The sequence below is a fragment of the Schistocerca americana genome, chromosome X (genome assembly GCF_021461395.2).
Source record: "Schistocerca americana isolate TAMUIC-IGC-003095 chromosome X, iqSchAmer2.1, whole genome shotgun sequence".
Taxonomy (NCBI): domain Eukaryota; kingdom Metazoa; phylum Arthropoda; class Insecta; order Orthoptera; family Acrididae; genus Schistocerca; species Schistocerca americana.
In genome coordinates, this window is record NC_060130.1 from 746,074,706 (window position 1) to 746,095,733 (window position 21,028).

General features: G+C 36.9%; 1 protein-coding gene across 2 annotated transcripts in view; it reads left to right on the top strand.

Annotated features, from left to right (window-relative positions):
• Positions 1–21,028, top strand: part of LOC124556695 (trehalase-like) — a 244,806-nt gene that overhangs the window by 216,549 nt on the left and 7,229 nt on the right. The window lies entirely within an intron of this gene.

Here is a 21,028-nt window from a genome sequence, read left to right on the forward strand (position 1 = left end):
TTCCAGTTGCTTTTCTATTCCTTGGACACTTATTTCGATGTCAGCCATTTTTTCGTTTGTGCGAGGATTTAGAGAAGGAACTGCAGTGCGGTCTTCCTCTGTGAAACAGCTTTGGAAAAAGGTGTTTAGTATTTCAGCTTTACGCGTGTCATCCTCTGTTTCAATGCCATCATCATCCCGTAGTGTCTGGATATGCTGTTTCGAGCCACTTACTGATTTAACATAAGACCAGAACTTCCTAGGATTTTCTGTCAAGTCGGTACATAGAATTTTACTTTCGAATTCAATGAACGCTTCACGCATAGCCCTCCTTACGCTAACTTTGACATCGTTTAGCTTCTGTTTGTCTGAGAGGTTTTGGCTGCGTTTAAACTTGGAGTGGAGCTCTCTTTGCTTTCGCAGTAGTTTCCTAACTTTGTTGTTGTACCACGGTGGGTTTTTCCCGTCCCTCACAGTTTTACTCGGCACGTACCTGTCTAAAACGCATTTTACGATTGCCTTGAACTTTTTCCATAAACACTCAACATTGTCAGTGTCTGAACAGAAATTTTCGTTTTGATCTGTTAGGTAGTCTGAAATCTGCCTGCTATTACTCTTGCTAAACAGATAAACCTTCCTCCCTTTTTTTATATTCCTATTAACTTCCATATTCAGGGATGCTGCAACGGCCTTATGATCACTGATTCCCTGTTCTGTACATACAGAGTCGAAAAGTTCGGGTCTGTTTGTTATCAGTAGGTCCAAGATGTTATCTCCACGAGTCGGTTCTCTGTTTAATTGCTCGAAGTAATTTTCGGATAGTGCACTCAGTATAATGTCACTCGATGCTCTGTCCCTACCACCCGTCCTAAACATCTGAGTGTCCCAGTCTATATCTGGTAAATTGAAATCTCCATCTAAGACTATAACATGCTGAGAAAATTTATGTGAAATGTATTCCAAATTTTCTCTCGGTTGTTCTGCCACTAATGCTGCTGAGTCGGGAGGTCGGTAAAAGGAGCCAATTATTAACCTAGTTCGGTTGTTTAGTGTACCCTCCACCCATAATAATTCACAGGAACTATCCACTTCTACTTCACTACAGGATAAACTACTACTAACAGCGACGAACACTCCACCACCGGTTGCATGCAATCTATCCTTTCTAAACACCGTCTGTACCTTTGTAAAAATTTCGGCAGAATTTATCTCTGGCTTAAGCCAGCTTTCTGTACCTATAACGATTTCAGCTTCGATGCTTTCTATCAGCGCTTGAAGTTCCGGTACTTTACCAACGCAGCTTCGACAGTTGACAATTACAATACCGATTGCTGCTTGGTCCCCGCATGTCCTGACTTTGCCCCGCACCCGTTGAGGCTGTTGCCCTTTCTGTACTTGCCCAAGGCCATCTAACCTAAAAAACCGCCCAGCCCACGCCACACAACCCCTGCTACCCGTGTAGCCGCTTGTTGCGTGTAGTGGACTCCTGACCTATCCAGCGGAACCCGAAACCCCACCACCCTATGGCGCAAGTCGAGGAATCTGCAGCCCACACGGTCGCAGAACCGTCTCAGCCTCTGATTCAGACCCTCCACTCGGCTCTGTACCAAAGGTCCGCAGTCAGTCCTGTCGACGATGCTGCAGATGGTGAACTCTGCTTCCATCCCGCTAGCGAGACTGGCAGTCTTCACCAAATCAGATAGCCGCCGGAAGCCAGAGAGGATTTCCTCCGATCCATAGCGACACACATCATTGGTGCCGACATGAGCGACCACCTGCAGATGGGTGCACCCTGTACCCTTCATGGCATCCGGAAGGACCCTTTCCACATCTGGAATGACTAACATGTGTTCACTTCACAGTGTCACAATTACACTTCCACAGTTTATTTACAATACAGATTTTGTAACTGGTAAGTTATACAATCAATATCAAAAGTAGAGTAACTTATGAAACCATGCATACCTCGTACCAACTAACATGTGTTCACTTCACAGTGTCACAACTACACTTCCACAGTTTATTTACAATACAAATTTTGTAAGCATATAATTTCATACAATTTCAGTCTGTGGCTAGGCAACATATAACTTAATTTACGCTTACCTCATACAGGGCAACAAAGAATTGCACTCAAAAAGTTGCAAGTTTCTCTTTGTGAAAATGATATCTCATATAAATCCATGTGTGGAATGATGCTTGTTCAATCTTACACTTACTCAGTTCTACTGTAAGGTTAGTTTTTATTTTATTTGTAATATGTCTGAAGTTGATCCACATTGTTTTTTTGGCAGTCACAATGAGTCTGTTTTCATTAAACCATCTGTCTGCTTCGTCTGTTGCTAATGTGACTTTTTCCTGTAAGTCAGCTTCACTATTTGCTTTAACAAACAAACTTTTATCGTCAGCAAACAGTACTGCCTCTTCAATTTTTTGGTCCTGTCCTCCTCAGTTGCGCGTAATACTACGGTATGCTGATGATTTTCACTTATGCATTAAAAAAAAAAAAAGCGTTCAGTGCATAGTGCTGTGGAATGCAGAAAAAACAGCAAATTGGCGCTCATAGGAAGAAGAACAAGACCAAAAATGCAACAGGAGCGTAATATGTAAGAAACTGTCTACGCAACCTGCCACTGATGATGCCTTGCAGAAAATAAAGGCGAAACGCGTATGGCACTAAAATTGTGTTTTATTCAGTTGCTGTCAGACGGTCCATAAGTGAAAAATCATCAACATACCGTAGTACTGCCTCTGCTTCAGATAGTTGACTTGATAGGTCATCGATAAATATTAAAAACAGTAATGGCCCTAATACAGATCCCTGGGGTACTCCGTACAAAACTCTCTCGAATCTTGATGAATATGTCCTATCTGCATGGCTTATCTCCAACTTCTGATACCTGTCTGACAGATATGATTCAAACTATTTGTGGGCAACTCCACGTATTCCATAGGCATGTAACTTCTTAAGCAGTAACTTATGGTCGATGACATCAAAGGCCTTTGATAAGTCTAAAAACAATCCACAATTTAATTCCTTTCTATTTATGGAATTTAGAACAAGTTGCAAAAAATTGAAGATAGCTGTTTCAGTTGATTTATTTTTACAGAGACCATTTTGTGCATTAACCAATATTCTATTCTTAATAAGACATTTATGTAGTCTATGATACATTATCCTTTCTATTATTTTTGAGAAACCTGACAACATTGATAATGGTCTAAAGTTACTAACATCATATTTATCACCGTTCTTGTAAAGTGGCTTTGTAGTTGACATTTTAAGTTTTGATGGGAACACCCCTGTCTTAAAAGATTCATTTATAATTTCAGTGAGATGTGAGGCTATGTTTCTTGCACTTTGTTTAATGACTTTGTCAGGAATCCTATCACACCCACATGACATTTTATTTTTTAACTTATTTATAGTGTTTAGTGCCTCTGATTCAGTTACTGGATAAAGGAAAATTGTCATGTCATTCATGGGGATTTTTAGCTTGCTATTGGAATTGCATTTAGTTTTAATTAAATTTATGGCTATATTTGTGAAATGTTTGTTAAATATGTTGGCAATCTGAAGGGGGTCCTTAACAGTTTTATCCCCACTTTCAATGACAAAGCTGTTATCTTTTCTTTTGTGTCTACCTGTATTTTCATTTATTACCTCCCAAGTTGACTTCATTTTGTTGTTACCTTTCTCAATATATGAATCATTATCAAGCTTCTTAGCTGCAATTATTACTTTCTTGTACAGGCTTCTATAACATTTCACATGTGTTTTCAGTGCTACATTCTTCCTGGCTGATTTATTTAACTTTCTGAGAGTGTCTGATGACTTTCTAATTCAAACAATTTGTCAAACTTTACTATGTTTGCCATTTGCCAGAAATTTTGATTGACAAAAAAATTGGCAGATGTCATTTGTCTTGATGTTTCACCACATATACATAGGGAAAAATTATACTACAGTTTATCTCACTGTATGGTGAGTTTCCACAACTATGGAAACTATGACCAAGGATGAAAACAAAATAGCATGGCAATTACCAAAATCAAAACAGTGTTGCGTCTTTCCCAGCAATACATTACACAAGAAAGAGTTAAGCAGAAAATCAATATCTACATCTAATATACAGGCATAAGTGCAATGAAATAAAGAAATCTAAGTTCTCCAGTTCTTCCACAGACAATATGGGCTATAGTTCACAAGTTGCACTATTTTAATGAACTGCCATAGGAGGACAAAGTAGTGGAGGATAAATTATTGCACACTGGTGTCTTCTTTTTCAGTATGAGGGTGAAGTAACTCTAAGTAAGTTATTAAAAGTTTCACTGTCCAGCCACAGAAAGTTGATTTAAACATCAGGTTCTGATTTTAACATTTCTTTTGTGAGGTTTTCACATATATATTTCCTCTTCATTTTAAACCATTCTCTGGTCCAGCCTCTTGCTCTCTTTTTCTTCTTCTTCTTTATACATAGTGGCAGAGTGAGAGTTTGAAATGTTTTACCTGCATTTTTAGTCATTCCCACTACTGTAAAAATACTTTATACATTAAAAGTGACTGCTTCAAAATGAAGGTTACATTGACAAGCTTTGTTCATATACGTACGGGCTTTTTGATTCATCCATGGCCAGATATGGGCAAATTTGACAAACAAGTTTGCTCTTTTATGAGGGCCTTAACAAGTTATTGTCCATTCAAAGAAAGTTCATGTAATCTTTGGGTTCTGAGAGTAAAACTTCCCTTAGTAGATTTACATGGTGAAATCTTTCTCTCATTTTAAGCTATTTCCTGGACCAGTATCTTGTTTTCTTCTTCTTTAAAAACAATTCCAGAAACACTTTGCCCACATTTTTGGTCATTCTAACTACTATCAAAACACTCATTAACAAGAACAGTGTCTGATTCAAAGTGAGGTTAAACTGACAAACTTTGTTTGTATGTGTTCAGGATTGTTCAATGAATCTGCAGCTAGATAAGAGCAAATATGACTAACAATATACTTATTTACAGGTGCCTTAAAAGCTTTGCATAGATTAGTACTCTCAAACCTCCTGAAATTAAACTACAGGGTACAGCAGAACCAATCAAACGGTTTTGAGGAGTTATAAAAAAGAATCATGGTATACAGAGAAAAATGTTTTTATTTTCAAAGTTAGTACTTCATACTATTTTATATTCTTTCAGTGCTGAAAGTAATCTCCCAAGATGGTGGCTGTTAGCAGCAATAAATTTTTGGAGCCAATCTCTGAAGTTCTGAAAAGCTCATTTACACATATCATAGGGTATGGCATTCGCTTCTTCAATAATCCACTCCCTCAGATCTGGTACAGTGTGAGAGTGACATTTAAACAGCTTTTCCTTTAGATATCCCCAAAGAAAGAAGTCACAAATTCTCAAATATGGTGACCATACAGGCCACCCCACGTCACCCTTCAAAGTGACAAGATGCCCCAGAAATATTTCTCTTAAGACATTTACTGAATTTTGGGCTGTGTGAACTGTACTCACATCCTGTTGGAACCACACATCACCTAACCCCTACCTTCCACAGTTTCTTCCATTACGGGCTGCAGAAAACTTTGCAACATTGAATCATAACGTCTGGGATTCTCAGTCATTGTCACATCTTCCTCCTTGTAGAAGTACAGGCCTATCATGACAAATTGTGATATGGCACAACACGCCATTAGCTTAGGAAAATGTAGGGGCCTTTCATGAATAATTTGCAGCCTAGTAGTGAAAATTTTGTTTATTCTCAATCCCACTGAAATGAAAATGTTCCATGTCACTACTGTTGCCTCTGGAGTGATCTGTGTGAGCATCTGCTCACACAGATTTCAGTCATTGATGTGGTCTGTTGGGCTTAATTCTTGAATGATTATTATTTTGAAGGACTGGAAGTGGCAATCTAAATGCAGAATCCTCCCCAACTGAAAACCCCAATGCAACATCATGCTTTCAAAATAATGTCTTGTCAGGTGCACAACTGTTGCTCTCATCAGCTGCACATTTTCTGGTGTGCTGATGGATCTGTATCAATGATGTGCATCTTTTCTTAGTGTGCCACCAGTTCCTTTGCATAGCCAAACCCAGGACCAAACTGTGTTCACATTAGGAATGGTGTTGTTGCCCAGAATGTTGAACCATTACTAAAAAGCTCTTGTGTCATGATTACAGATTGGTTTATTTTCAAAATATGCACTCACACAAACAATGTTGGCTACTGAAGTGGAGCCACCAATAGACCAAAGGGAGACCATGTGCAACTGCCTTTCCTCACCACTGCCCAAGCAGTTATCCCTCAAAACTGCTTGGTTTGTTCTGCCACAAACTGTATTTCTGATGACAGGAACAAAAAATGCATAGTACGTAATGTTTTTACGGCTACAGTGATGATATTTAAGGTGTTAATGACATAAAAATGAAATGAGTGTATGGCATTGCTTGCCGAGAGGCCCCATCTGAGGAAGTTTTATGGCATTGCTGGCCAGTAGTCCCCATCCGGGGAAGTTTGGCCGTCGAGTGCGACACTTATTTCTGTCGACGCCACACTGGGCAACTCACGTGTCAGTGATGAGGATGAAATGATGATGAGGACAACACAAACCCTGTTCATGAGTGGAGAAAATCTCCAACCTGACCAGGAATTGAGCCCGGGCCCACTGCATGGGAGGCAAGCATGTAACCACTCAGCTAAGCAGGCAGACTTCATGGCATAAATGGGTGGTTGGGTTTATGGACTTTAGGAAACATGTAGAAGATAGGAGTGCAGGGTGAGGTAGGGATGGGAGAGAGATAGGCTCTGGGTAGAGGTTCTTGGATGGGTTTAAGGATTTGAGGAGAGATTGGAGATCCTCTTGGATTTCTGGAATTGCATCACTGTTGCAGGATATGTAGGTGGATGAATGTGGTTGCTGGTGGAATCCTTCTGCCAGGTAATCCTTACAGTTCAAAACAACAGTGGTGGATCCCTTGTCAGCTGGTAGGATCATAAGGATTGGATCCATTCTTAGGTGGAGGATCACAGTTCTTTCTGCATATGTAAGGTTAGCTTGCATGTTGAGGGATCTGTGGAATGATGGTGAGGCAAGGTTTATGGTTAAGAAATTCCAGAAAATTAACAGGGGGTGATTTGGGGGCAGTGGAGGTTGATCACAGTTGGAAGGAAGAGTGAACTGAGTCTGACAGGGTTCAACATTAGTCTTTGATTGAGTATGATTGGTAAGGTTGGTGGTGAAAAAGTGTTTTCATTGTAGGGACTGGGAGAAGGAGAGAAGGTCTTTAACAAGTCCTGCATGATTGAATTTGGGAGTGGGGTAAAAGGTCAGTCCTTTTTAATGGACTGATGCTTCCGTGGGGCTAAGGCTTTTGGAGGAAAGGTTCATGAATGTGTTTCAGGTCTGTTTAGGTTATGGATTCTGTATGGTGGTGGGAAGGAGTTTCTGAGCCTCCTCAATCTACTAACCACCAACTCCCACCTTGGACTACCACTGCCAGCCGGAGTGGCCGAGCAGTTCTAGGCGCTTCAGTCTGGAACCGCGTAACCACTGTGGTCGCAGGTTCAAATCCTGCCTCGGGCATGGATGTGTGTGATGTCCTTAGGTTAGTTACCGTATTTACTCGAATCTAAGCCACACTTTTTTTCCGGTTTTTGTAATCCAAAAAACCGCCTGCGGCTTAGAATCGAGTGCAAAATAAGCGGAAGTTCTGAAAAATGTTGGTAGGTGCCGCCACAACTAACTTCTGTCGTCGAATACATGTAGCGCTACGCAGGCATGCTTCGTAGGCACAAAGACAAATACTGGCACCAAAACCTCTGCGTCAGTAAATTAAACAAAAAGGTGGAAGACGGGCTTTTTTTTCTCCGTCCCGAGTTTCGACCACTGCATTTTCATACATTATCCAACGAAGTAAATACAAATTCCGTATTGTTCCTCTTCGAACGTAGCAGCATTTCAATGTACTACGAAAATCCGACTGGCAAGACTGTTTGGGATATTTGTCAATATGGCCAACTCTGCTTTCTGAATTTTTTCCTAACTGTGAGAAGAAATGGTTGCTAATAGGAACTTTTATGAATTGTGAATCACGTACAGTATTCTCTTCACCATAAGAATAATACGAATATAAACATTTTGCCATGTATTCTTTCGTGTTTGCTGCTATCTCATTTAAATCCTGTCCGCCTAATAAACTACGAAACAAGAGTGAGACAACAGCAGACGCGGAAGAATATACATACCATGTCATGTTTATATTCGTATTATTCTTATGCCTAATAGTGATACAGTCAGAAATGAAGCACGGCAATTGACTAGATTTTTAAATTTAAGATGACTCTAATTTCTGTGCATAATGTAATGTACTAAAGAGGCGTCTGCAAAGATTTTCAAACGGAAAAAAATTTCGCTAAATTCTCGTTCAGAACATCTTCTATCATACGCAGTCTATTATTTGGTTCTTGTTGATCATTATCAAAGAAAGCAGCAGTGTACGTAGCAACGAATAGCAGTCTCTTGCCATTGTTTCGCTAATGAGACGATTCCTCTCTTTGTTTTTTTAAATTGTAAGCGGCGGTAGCGTACGGCGACAGACCATAAACCCTCATTTTCAGAATGCGACAAACAATGCATGACACAGTACAGTAATGCATTTTCAGCTTTGAGTGACGTAAACACCTATAACAAAGAGAACTGCACTTGTCAGATCAAAGAAAAATAAGCAATCAATTCAAACCAGACGAAGCACGTGAAAAAGGAAGGGTACCCATATAAATACGGACAGAGCGCCTGACGCATAACAACGGCTACCTGGTAAAGCTTAACTGCTAAGCTTACGACTCGAACCAAACTACTACAGCTGTATCGTCATTCATTCAACCTAAATTGTGTCTCATATTACAATGGACCAACTTTGTTTCGATTTGGAAGTGCGGCCTAAAACTTTACTCTGCCCTTGAATTTCGAGTCTCAGATTTCAGGTGCGGCTTGGATTCGGGAAAATTTTTTTTCCTCAATTTCGAGTCTCATTTTTCAGGTGCGGCTTAGCTTCGAGTGCGGCTTAAATTCGAGTAAATACGGTAGGTTTAAGTAGTTCTAAGTTCTAGAGGACTGATGACCTCAGATGTTGAGTCCCATAGTGCTCAGAGCCATTTTGCAACTCAACATATCCACTATATTGTGTATACAGGATGTACGGCATACATTTTATGGAAACCAAATTGATTATGGAGCTGCATTTATAGTATCAGAAGAACTGTGATGCTATAAACTACACTATTAAGAACTACTTAATGTTTTTAGAGAAAGATATTGTTACTTCATGTTTAATGACAAATAGTCATAGGTGTAAATACATATATTAAGATATTAGAAATGGAAGAATACTTATTAGAACCTCAGTAGAATATAAAGGAAGTCCTGGGAGCACAGTTTTGGCACACATGGAAACTGGTCTCATTGGTACTGAGGTCTCATAACCAGGGTACGAAGTGTGAGCACAGTTATAAGTTAGAAGATAATAAATAAATAATATAACATATATTATCCTGTGATGAAACATGTTACTCTTCATTGGCTCTTCTCTATATCTACTATTAAATCGACTTAGCAAGGGACCCAGACAGATAAACAACACTCAAGATTTGATCAAATTAATGTTTTGTAAGCCAATTTTTTCATGGATGAGTTACTTTTCCTTAAGAGTTCCCCAATGAGTCTCATTCTGGCATACACTTTTCTCATATTTGTTTTATGTGGTCATTTCACTTTAGGTCCATTAATTCAAGATGACTTGAGTGGTACATAATGTTATGACAGGAGGAACATATAGAAACTTAATAAATACTTAGCTGGTGAATTTAGCACACTGTCTTATGCTGATGAGAGGTTCAGCTTGTAATTCAACATTCAGACTCTGGTATGAAACACCAGTTTTCATTTCATGGAAACATGTATTGCCTTATTGTCAATTACAGCATAAAAAAACAAAAAACTCTTGTTGAAAATCAGTACATTTTAGCCTTAAAATCTGCAACACAGCTGACTCAAATTGATGACTTCACAACAACCAGTAAACTAATCCCCTGTCTGGACTTGCACTAATCCTTGTATAAAATAAATTTACATCAAAGTTTTGCTTTATTACTGTTTCAACTTCTCTTGATTTACTACAATGAATTAAAATTTCACAGAGTTTTAAATTTCATGACAGAGGTGGCTTATGAAATCCTGGCTTGAGTGATTCTTGAGTATTAATTATTAGCCTGGGACTGACAACAAATAAGATTATTGAAAGAGGTAGATAGGATTCAAAGTGGCACATTCTGTCATGGGGCCATTTAGTAGCATGAAAGTATCACACAAATGCTCATCAAACACCAGTGACAGGTGCAACATGAGAAGAATTCTACATCACAAGGAGACTTACTATTAAAACTGCAAGATTTTAATTCCAAAAAGTCAGATAGCATAATATCTCAAGAAGGCTTTCTGGCAGTCAGTCTTTCTGAATGCCATTCATGAACAGAAAAGGAAACGGAAGAAATGATAGCACTCTCTGTCATACACTGTGATGTGGATTGCAGAGTATAGACACAGATATAGGTACAGATATGACATGCATCTTATAGGAATAAGGAAGTTAGAATAAAAAAAACTATAATTTGCTAAAGAGTAAAATTACATAATAAACTGTCGAAGATTACAAAGAGTGAAATGGAATACATGAGCTTGAAAAACCTGAAAATATATTTATAAAATATGTGACCTTACTCAATTAATGAGTACATGTCACACAGCATTTGAATATTTCATACACCTTTTACAAAATACTATTGAAGGGGGTAGTTTATGTCTATAGTCAAAATATGTTGTAAATTATATTTTGTAGCAAAACATGTATCACTTGTTAAATCTTGGGAATCATTCCTAATTTTCTAATTTATAGTTGTAGATGTAGATACAAGTATCATATGAACTGTTACATAGCACAGGAAAAGAAGGCATGTATGCATTTTGTTATTCATTTCATTTTCCACACAGCTTTTATTTGTTTCCAAGATGAATTTTCACTCTGCAGTAGAGTGTACAATGACTTGAAACTTAATACATCAAAGATCCACCTCCGTTGCAAAAAGCTGCATTTTATTTTATGCTTCTGAAGAAGGCTAGATTACTCTAGCTGAAACCTGGATAAAGACCAGTAACTTTTCACAACTGAGGTGGATCTTTGAAGTATTAATTTATCACAGCTGCTGACAGGGCTGCAACATGTTAAAAATTTTTAGATTTGAAACTTCCTGGCAGATTGAAACTGTGTGTTGGACTGTGACTTGAAAGTGGGAGCTTTCCACAGACTGAGTTGTCCAGGTACAACTCACAACCTGCCCCCACAGCTTTATTTCCACCAGCACCTCTCTCATAACTTTCACACTTCACAAAAGTTTCAAAGTTAGGAGATAAGGTACTAGTAGAAGTAAAGTTGTGAAGATAGGTGATGAGTCACACTTGAATAGCTCAGTTGGTATAGCACTTGCCTGAAAAAGGCAATGGTTCCAGGTCCAAGTCCCCATCCAGCACACAGCTTCAATCTGACATGGAATTTAAGATTTTAATTGTGATTGAGTCATATAAAGCAAAGCTGTGTATGTGTGTGTGCGTGTGTGTGTGTGTGTGTGTGTGTGTGTGTGTGTGTGTGTGGGTGGGTGGGTGGGTGTGTGGGTGTGTGTGTGCGTGCACAAGTGTGCACGGGCGCACATAAAAGAGAGAGATCGGAGGGTGGTAGGAGTGAGAGATGAGCATTATTTGTGTACTACCAGTGAACTTGCATTGTCACTCCAAAATGTGATGAAATTTATTGTGAAAGATGGTTTTTGCCTGTAACTGCACCATTGACACCCTTAACTAGCATTATTCAAATCCTTGGATGATAATTATCCATTTCCAATATATAAAAGTGATGAAGATTTTCTCTATAACTGCCATATCATCTTATACTGGATGTGCACAAGCATTGAACCATTTATGATTCCCACATTAAGTGTAGAACTGGAATATTTTTGGTACCTGCAAAGGTTAATTCCTTAAACAACAGAACAAGCTAGGAAGTGTACTATACACAGCCCAACTGTAACATACATTGCACTATTAGGCTTACCATGAGTGTAGTAGATGCAGTGACTGAACATAACACGTATGTTTTGTGAAAATGTAATTTCATAGCTATCTCTAGTTTAATACAGTTTTAAATTTTGTGAATTAAAATGAACAGACCAACATAAAACTTTGTATATTTCTTGCTGTGATACATTTAGGAAATGCAAAAATGTAAAGCATTACACCATAAAGTAATATGTAGCAACTTGATATCTTGTCACACCTTCTTCTGAATGAAGGAAATTTATCAGTGTGCTTGTAGTTAAAATTTTATTCTAGATCAATTACACTCCTAACACATTATTAAAAAATTCTTTGTCCTTGAGCATTAAACTGTATCAGTTATCTTTGCATTGAGTCATTAATGAAGTGTAATTTATTAGTTATACAGACACTGTTAAGCAAGAAGTGTATTTCTAGAAATACCAGTGACTATTACCCATCCCCAAACTTAAATTATTTGGTAAAATGGATTTTATCCACATCGCCTCAATGCTGTTTTGATTTAATAAAGATCTATCCACTGAAGGACCTACTTTTGTAGTCACAAAATTAACAATAAAATTCTCGAATGACAAAATAACCAGCTCAGATCAAATTGTGAGCATTTTCTCCAAAATCATGTGAGGCTGTGAACTGTTTTACTCTGTTAGTGAAGTTATCCTCTTCCCTTAGTAAAGGTAAAATTTTTGACAGACAATGTAAGGAAGCCAATTAGTCTATGTAAGAAGAAACTATGAAGGATATTCCATAAGATTCAACCATGTGTTTATCATTCTTCTTATTATTGATGACTATATTCTGGTTTCATTTGGTATAATATACAGGACTAGTACTATCTTGCTGATGCTACAGGTATTATTATTGTTAATTTAAAGATTGCAACACATACATGTCAAATTGCAAATGATATTATATGGAAGTTATTCGAGATGTTTCTATAAATTTTTCTAATTTGAAGTATGGACACTGAGTCTGCAATATAATGTTTTACTGACTGCAAAATATGTATAATTAGTAATAAATATGTTCTATTAAAAGAAATCATAAAAAATCTTGAGTGATTAAGATAGAAAATATAAAATAATGTTAATTAAGTCTGATAATTTACACAATGAAGCCAATTAGTTAGTGTAGGAAGAAATTATGAAGGATATTTCATAAGATTCAAACATGTGTTACTGATGACTATACTTTGAAATATTTAATGATTGATATAGATCAGAATTTTTAAACTGGGAAAATATCCTAATATGGCACATTTATCGGTATTCAACACTAAGTTCTAAGGCATTTGACTGTTTTAATCACAGCACTCTCATAGATAAACTGAAGTTTTAGAGGATTGATGGTATAAAAACCACCGGATAATGCCATATCTAACTAAAATAATGTGAAAAGTTGTACTTAGTAATTCAATCAAAATAGTTTGGAATGTAATGCTGATGGTGTATAAATCACATATGGGGTTCCTCAAGGCTAAATCTTAGGTCTCTATTGTTCCTCATATATGTAAACGATCTTCCATCTAACATACAACAAGTAGAATTCGTTCATTTTGCATATGACACTAGTATTGTAATCAGTCCAAGCATACATACAGAAACAGAAGAAATGGTAAACAATGTTCTTAAAAGTATCATTGACTAGTTGTCTATGAATGTCTCACCCTCAATTTAAAAAAAATAAATAAAATAAAAACAAAAAATATTCAGTTCTGTACATCTGGAGGTACTACACAAATGACAAGTGAAATACATGATGAGGAAATAATAAATAGAGTAGAAACTTCAAAATTCTTAAGTGCCCACATTGATGAGAACTTAAACTGGAAAAACAAATTTTGGAACTCCAGAAGCAACTTAGTTCAGCCACATTTGCACTTAGAATTTTTTCAAATCTTGGAGGGAGAGAAATCGATAAGTTGACATGTTTAGCATATTTTCATTCAATAATATCACATGGAATAATGTTCTAGGGTAACTCAGCTTTAAAGAAAGAAAGTCTTCATTACCCAAAAATGTGCTGTTAGAATAATATTTCATCCTCAACCACGATTATCATGTAGACATATGTTTAAGGAGTTGGGAATTCTAACTGTTGCTTCACAATATATCTATTCCCTAATGAAGTTTGTTGTAAATGATCCGCTGCTGTTCTAAAGGAACAATGATGAAGATAATTACAATACCAGAAGGAAAACTGATATTCATTACTCCACATTAAGGTTTCTTTAACACAGAAAAACATTTTTAATCACTTACCCAGTGATACACAATGTCTGACAGACAGAAAATTAAAATTTGAGACTGCCTGTTCACAACTACTTCTGTTCCATAGAAGAATTTCTATTATTGTAATGTGTAAAAGGTGGTGAATAGGAATTACTAATTCACATCTGTATATTTAAAAATAACCTTACAAATGTTCAGCATGTAGCCTTATTTACAAATTAAGTTGCAATGTGAACGTAAAATGACTCATTATTCCACATCACTACGATTTATCATGCAAAATGATCCATGGAACATAAAACTAACTAACTAGAGATATTAACGTAAAAGGAAGAGCCAAAAATGAAGAACTCTCAAAATTCATCCAGAAAGCTTAAAGATTCTTTTGCAGTTTTTATGTCTCACTGTATTTATGTTTATCACTTTTTTTATTCAGGAAAGAAGCATTAGATTGTTTATCACCGATATTACATCCTTTCCTAAACACAATTAAGCATAATTTCATATTACATATATTTTTAAAAGAGTAATTTTGCTGCAAATTAATTGATTATTACTTTAAAACTATTTATAACTCAGTCTGTTGTCATTTAGCTTGTAACCCTTAACAGTGAGTGTGTATAACCAAATGGAATTCTGATATTGTATTTGTATAATGTAACAACAACTAGATTTCTAACATTATAAAAAGGGATTTCTAACAGTAGAAATTCCAGGATGGAATGTAACAATATTATGAAAAGGATAGTTGCTACTCCATATAGCAGACACGCTGAGTTGCAGATAGGCACAACGAAAAGATTCTGTCTCCAGCTGCCAGAGACTGTGGTCGTGTGTGTGTGAGATGCAGTGCCATGAGTGTGTGTGTGTGTGTGTGTGTGTGTGTGTGTGTGTGTGTGTGTGTGTGTCTTGTCTACGTTCAACAAAGGACTTGTTGGCTGAACAGTCTTTTTGTTGTGCCCATCTGCAACTCAGCATCTCCACTCTATGGTGAGTAGCAACTATCCTTTTCATAAAAAGTGATTTTTGTTGTTTCTCCATGAGTAGTAAAACCAAAGTCACAGCTATTGATTCAGGTAGATGGTTTTGAAAGAAGTTAATTTAACAGAGACTTCTAATCTAAAATATACAAAGAGAGGGCAACTAGAAATCAACTTGCTTCATTAAAATATTATTGACACAATAAAGAAATTAAAAGTTTTTAGATTGGAAATTGTCCAGAACTGGAAGCAAACTGATGGAACTTATCTGCTTCCATACCGTAGAACCACAGGGGTGCAAAATATTAGTGTATATGCTTATAATTTATCTGTCATGGATAAAAAATTTGTCATCACCTTCGTAACAGGAAGTATAAAAAATAAAATTCAAATAAGCAAATTCTGTTTAGATCAGAATATGGAAACATTTTCTTATGAATTAATAATGGAAAAACAAATAGTTGCAATTATATATTATATCCCACAGTATTCCTTTTTCCAATGGGTTACTGGGAAATTTTATGAAAGTCTTCATGCCTTGTTGTGTTGTCTGTGAGAGAACTTCTAATCTGTGAAGGTTTCAGAGAAAAAATTCTATTCCTGATAGGAATTTGGCATGAAACATTACCTGAAGATACTGTAAATCACATATAATTCAGTCAGTTATAAACATCCCTACTGAACTTACTAGAAATAATAGTAATATGACATATTATGTCCCCTGAAATGCCCACACAGTGATAAATGGATTGTCAGATGATGTCTAAAAAGTTAAATTACATAATTTAGCTGCAAAATACAATTACAAATCTTATAAATGGTAAAATAATTAAAGACATCAGTTAATACTTAAAATGTGTACTGAAGTTTAGAATAAGCTAAATTCCATCACTAAATACATTTCACAAATAATTTTGTATTCACTTAAAAAATTTCCATCTGTTGGGTTATACGGAGTCATACTGAGAAAATACGAAGAAATAGAAGTATATAAATCTTACATGAAAGTGATAGCTCACACAGTAAAATGAAATCAAAAAGAAATATAATTGGTAGGTAGTCAGAGAAAAAGATACACAGAGAAGAAGTCAGATATAGTAGGATTATTTCTATTAATACGAAAAGGAATATGATGAAAATAATGTGCAGTAGATGAATGTCTGAGCCACAGCACCTTGGACATGAGATGCAACACCTGGAATACAATCTGAAGAGCAATGAGTACTCCACCAGTTGCATAAAAAGTATCATGATACCTAACATCTGCCAAAGTGACCCATCAGAAGAAGAAATGTCAGGTACAGCCTTTCTTCCATACAGCCCAATGTTGATAGACAGAATTGGCCATATATTGTGCAAACATAGGGTAAGGACTGTTTACAAACTGACCAAGAAGACCAAAGAGAGTCTTACATTAGGAATAAACAAAAGAAAGGAGACTCATTCACAATATTGGAAATGTACAGCACACTGTGTTCATTGGGAAAAGTCTATGCTGAAATGGTTAGACTATCAGTCGATACTAGGATCACCAAAAATAAATGGTATTTCAAGTAGGAACAGGTAGGTAAATTGACCTTGACACAATAGCCACCATGTGAGACTAGCCACAAAATAAAATTTACCAACGCACAGGTTCTCAGTGTGGGGAAGAGCTACCTCATCCATTTGTTCAGGGAAGCCATTGAAATTCACAAATATGCCAATAGGTTTAACAAGAAAAAAGAAAACATCAAAATAAATGTATCCTGAATTCCGGTGCTACAGCAAATGACCATTGCAGGTAATAAGGGGAGCACCACAGAAGTAACAAGCAGGGAAAAGGCCTCAGAGCTCGGAGCAACAGGTACATATAATCTCTAGCTGCAGGAATTACTCCAGTCCACCACCAACAATGGAGAGTGAACCTTTGTCAGTGCCCACTACACATACTGATGAAATGTTGGAAAAAACATTAAAGAAACATCAGCCAAAGATCCTATGACAAAAGTCAACAGGCAATACATCAACAAGTAGCAATGAAGACCATAATAATTCTGTGTCATTTGTAAATAACTCAGTTGAAACACTTTCACATTTACAGTTCAAATAAGATTCTTTTTAACTTCCTAGTTTTTCATATGTTTTTCTTAACCATTTACATTGGTGATGTAATGCTTCAATACAATCAACTGGAGGTATGCACAACTAAACGTTTTCAGTACAGTACAAGTTTTAGTAATGCAGATTTTGCTATAGAATACTAGAGAAAGGGGACAGACAAAATGCAAGGGGAAGATGGGAGCCAACTGATGGCAACCCTGCAATCAATAATTGTTTCTTCCATTGTAACATACAACATCTTTTCTCTTTTAGGTCACTTATGTATAACAAAGAGCATTCAAAACCATACCATACAGAAAGATTTTATATCATATTGTGAAAACTGATGGGAAATAAAAAATGAATTTGTATTATCAGGTTGTTGTTGTTGTTGTTGTTGTGGTCTTCAGTCCTGAGACTGGTTTGATGCAGCTCTCCATGCTACTCTATCCTGTGCAAGCTTCTTCATCTCCCAATACCTACTGCAGCCTACATCCTTCTGAATCTGCTTTAGTGTATTCATCTCTTGGTCTCCCTCTACGATTTTTACCCTCCACTCTGCCCTCCAATACTAAATTGGTGATCCCTCGATGTCTCAGAACATGTCCTACTAACCGATCCCTTCTTCTAGTCAAGTTGTGCCACAAGCTCCTCTTCTCCCCCATTCTATTCAATACCTCCTCATTAGTTATTTGATCTACCCATCTAATCTTCACCATTCTTCTGTAGCACCACATTTCGACAGCTTCTATTCTCTTCTTGTCTAAACTATTAATCGTCCACGTTTCACTTCCATACACGGCTACACTCCATACAAATACTTTCAGAAACGACTTCCTGACACTTAAATCTGCACTCAATGTTAACAAATTTTTCTTCTTCAGAAACGCTTTTCTTGCCATTGCCAGTCTACATTTTATATCCTATTTACTTCGACCATCATCGGTCATTTAGCTCCCCAAATAGCAAAACTCCTTTACTACTTTAAGTGTCTCATTTCCTAATCTAATTCCCTCAGCATCTCCCAACTTAATTAGACTACATTCCATTATCCTAGTTTTGCTTTTGTTGATGTTCATCTTATACCCTCCTTCCAAGATACTGTCCATTCCATTCAACTGCTCTTCCAAGTCCTTTGCTGTCTCTGACAGAATTATAATGTCATCGGCAAACCTCAAAGTTTTTATTTCTTCTCCATGGATTTTAATTCCTACTCCATACTTTTCTTTTGTTTCCTTTATTTCTTGCTCAATATACAGATTGAATAACACCGGGGATAGGCTACAACTCTGTCTCACTCCCTTCTCAACCACTGCTTCCCTTTCATACCCCTCGACTCTTATAACTGCCATCTGCTTTCTGTACAAATTGTAAATAGCCTTTTGTTCCCTGTATTTTACCCCTGCCACCTTCAGAATTTGAAAGAGGGTATTCCAATCAACATTGTCAAAAACTTTCTCTAAGTCTACAAATGCTAGAAATGTAGGTTTGCCTTTCCTTAATCTTTCTTCTAAGATAAGTCGTAGGCTCAGTATTGCCTCACGTGTTCCAACATTTCTACGGAATCCAAACTGATCTTCCCCGAGGTCGGCTTCTATCAGTTTTTCCATTCGTCTGTAAAGAATTCATGTTAGTATTTTGCAGCTGTGACTTATTAAACTGGTAGTTCGGTAATTTTCACATCTGTCAACACCTGCTTTCTTTGGGATTGGAATTATTATACTCTTCTTGAAGTCTGAGGGTATTTCACGTGTCTCATACATCTTGCTCACCAGATGGTAGAGTTTTGTCAGTACTGGCTCTCCCAAGGCTGTCAGTAGTTCTAATGGAATGTTGTCTACTCCGGGGGCCTTGTTTCGACTCAGGTCTTTCAGTGATCTGTCAAACTCTTCACGCAGCATCGTATCTCCCATTTCATCTTCATCTACATCCTCTTCCAGTTCCATAATATTGTACTCAAGTACCTTGCCCTTGTATAGACCCTCTATATACTCCTTCCACCTTCCTGCTTTCCCTTCTTTGCTTAGAACTGGGTTTCCATCTGAGCTGTTGATATTCATACAAGTCATTCACTTTTCTCCAAAGGTCTCTTTAATTTTCCTGTAGGCAGTATCTATCTTACCCCTAGTGAGATAAGTCTCTACATCCTTACATTTGTCCTCTAGCCATCCCTGCTTAGCCATTTTGCATTTCCTGACAATCTCATTTTTGAGACGTTTGTATTCCTTTTTGCCTGCTTCGTTTACTGCATTTTTATATTTTCTCCTTTCATCAATTAAATTCAATATACCTTCTGTTATCCAGGGATTTCTACTAGCCCTCGTCTTTTTACCTACTTGTTCCTCTGCTGCCTTCACTACTTCATCCCTCAAAGCTACCCATTCTTCTTCTACTGTATTTCTTTCCCCCATTCCTGTTAACTGTTCCCTTATGCTGTCCCTGAAACTCTGTACAACCTCTGGTTTAGTCAGTTTATCCAGGACCCATCTCCTTAAATTCCCACCTTTCTGCAGTTTCTTCAGTTTTAATCTACAGTTCATAACCAATAGATTGTGGTCAGAGTCCACATCTGCCCCTGGAAATGTCTTACAATTTAAAACCTGGTTCCTAAATCTCTGTCTTACCATTATATAATCTATCTGATACCTTTTAGTATCTCCAGGATTCTTCCATGTTTACAACCTTCTTTTATGATTCTTGAACCAAGTGTTAGCTATGATTAAGTTATGCTCAGTGCCAGGCGGCTTCCTCTTTCATTTCTTAGCCCCAATCCATATTCACCTACTATGTTTCCTTCTCTTCCTTTTCCTTCTCTTGAATTCCAGTCACCCATGACTATTAAATTTTCGTCTCCCTTCACTACCTGAATAATTTCTTTTATCTCCTCATACATTTCATTAATTTCTTCATCATCTGCAGAGCTAGTTGGCATATAAACTTGTACTACTGCAGTAGACATGGGCTTCGTATCTATCTTGGCCACAATAATGCGTTCACTATGCTGTTTGTAGGAGTATTATCAGGTAACAAATAGTAATTGAGTAATACTGCCTTGAATATAGATTTTGTTTTGAACCTACACTATGCTGCATACATAATGAAATGAATTTGGTGAGGGGTGAGGAGGGGGGAGGGGGAAAGGGAGGGGGGAGATGAGCCATTAAGGAATGAAGTAACATTCCCTGACATAAACTAATTAAATCATTGAAGTTTTTGATTGAAGTGTGCTACTTTCAACATTTTTATGAAGTTTAGCCTATTTAGATAATTATACTGAATGTTCAAAACAATAATGATATAATGGTAATAATGATGTCTGCATATGTTATTATTTGCACGAATAAATTAAACATACTAAAATAGAAAGTGAAACTTATCCACCATATAATACACTTGAATTATGAATAATCAATAAGTAAATTCAAACTAGTTTATTGCACAGGTTAAACAAGATAAAAAAATCATGTTACAAACTCTGATGCTTTTGGAGTTGCAGTATAGAGTGCAAGCCATTTTAATATCAGCAAAGAAATTTAGGATCCTATTCATAAATACAAATAAAAATAAGATGTAAGATCTGTACAAATTTGT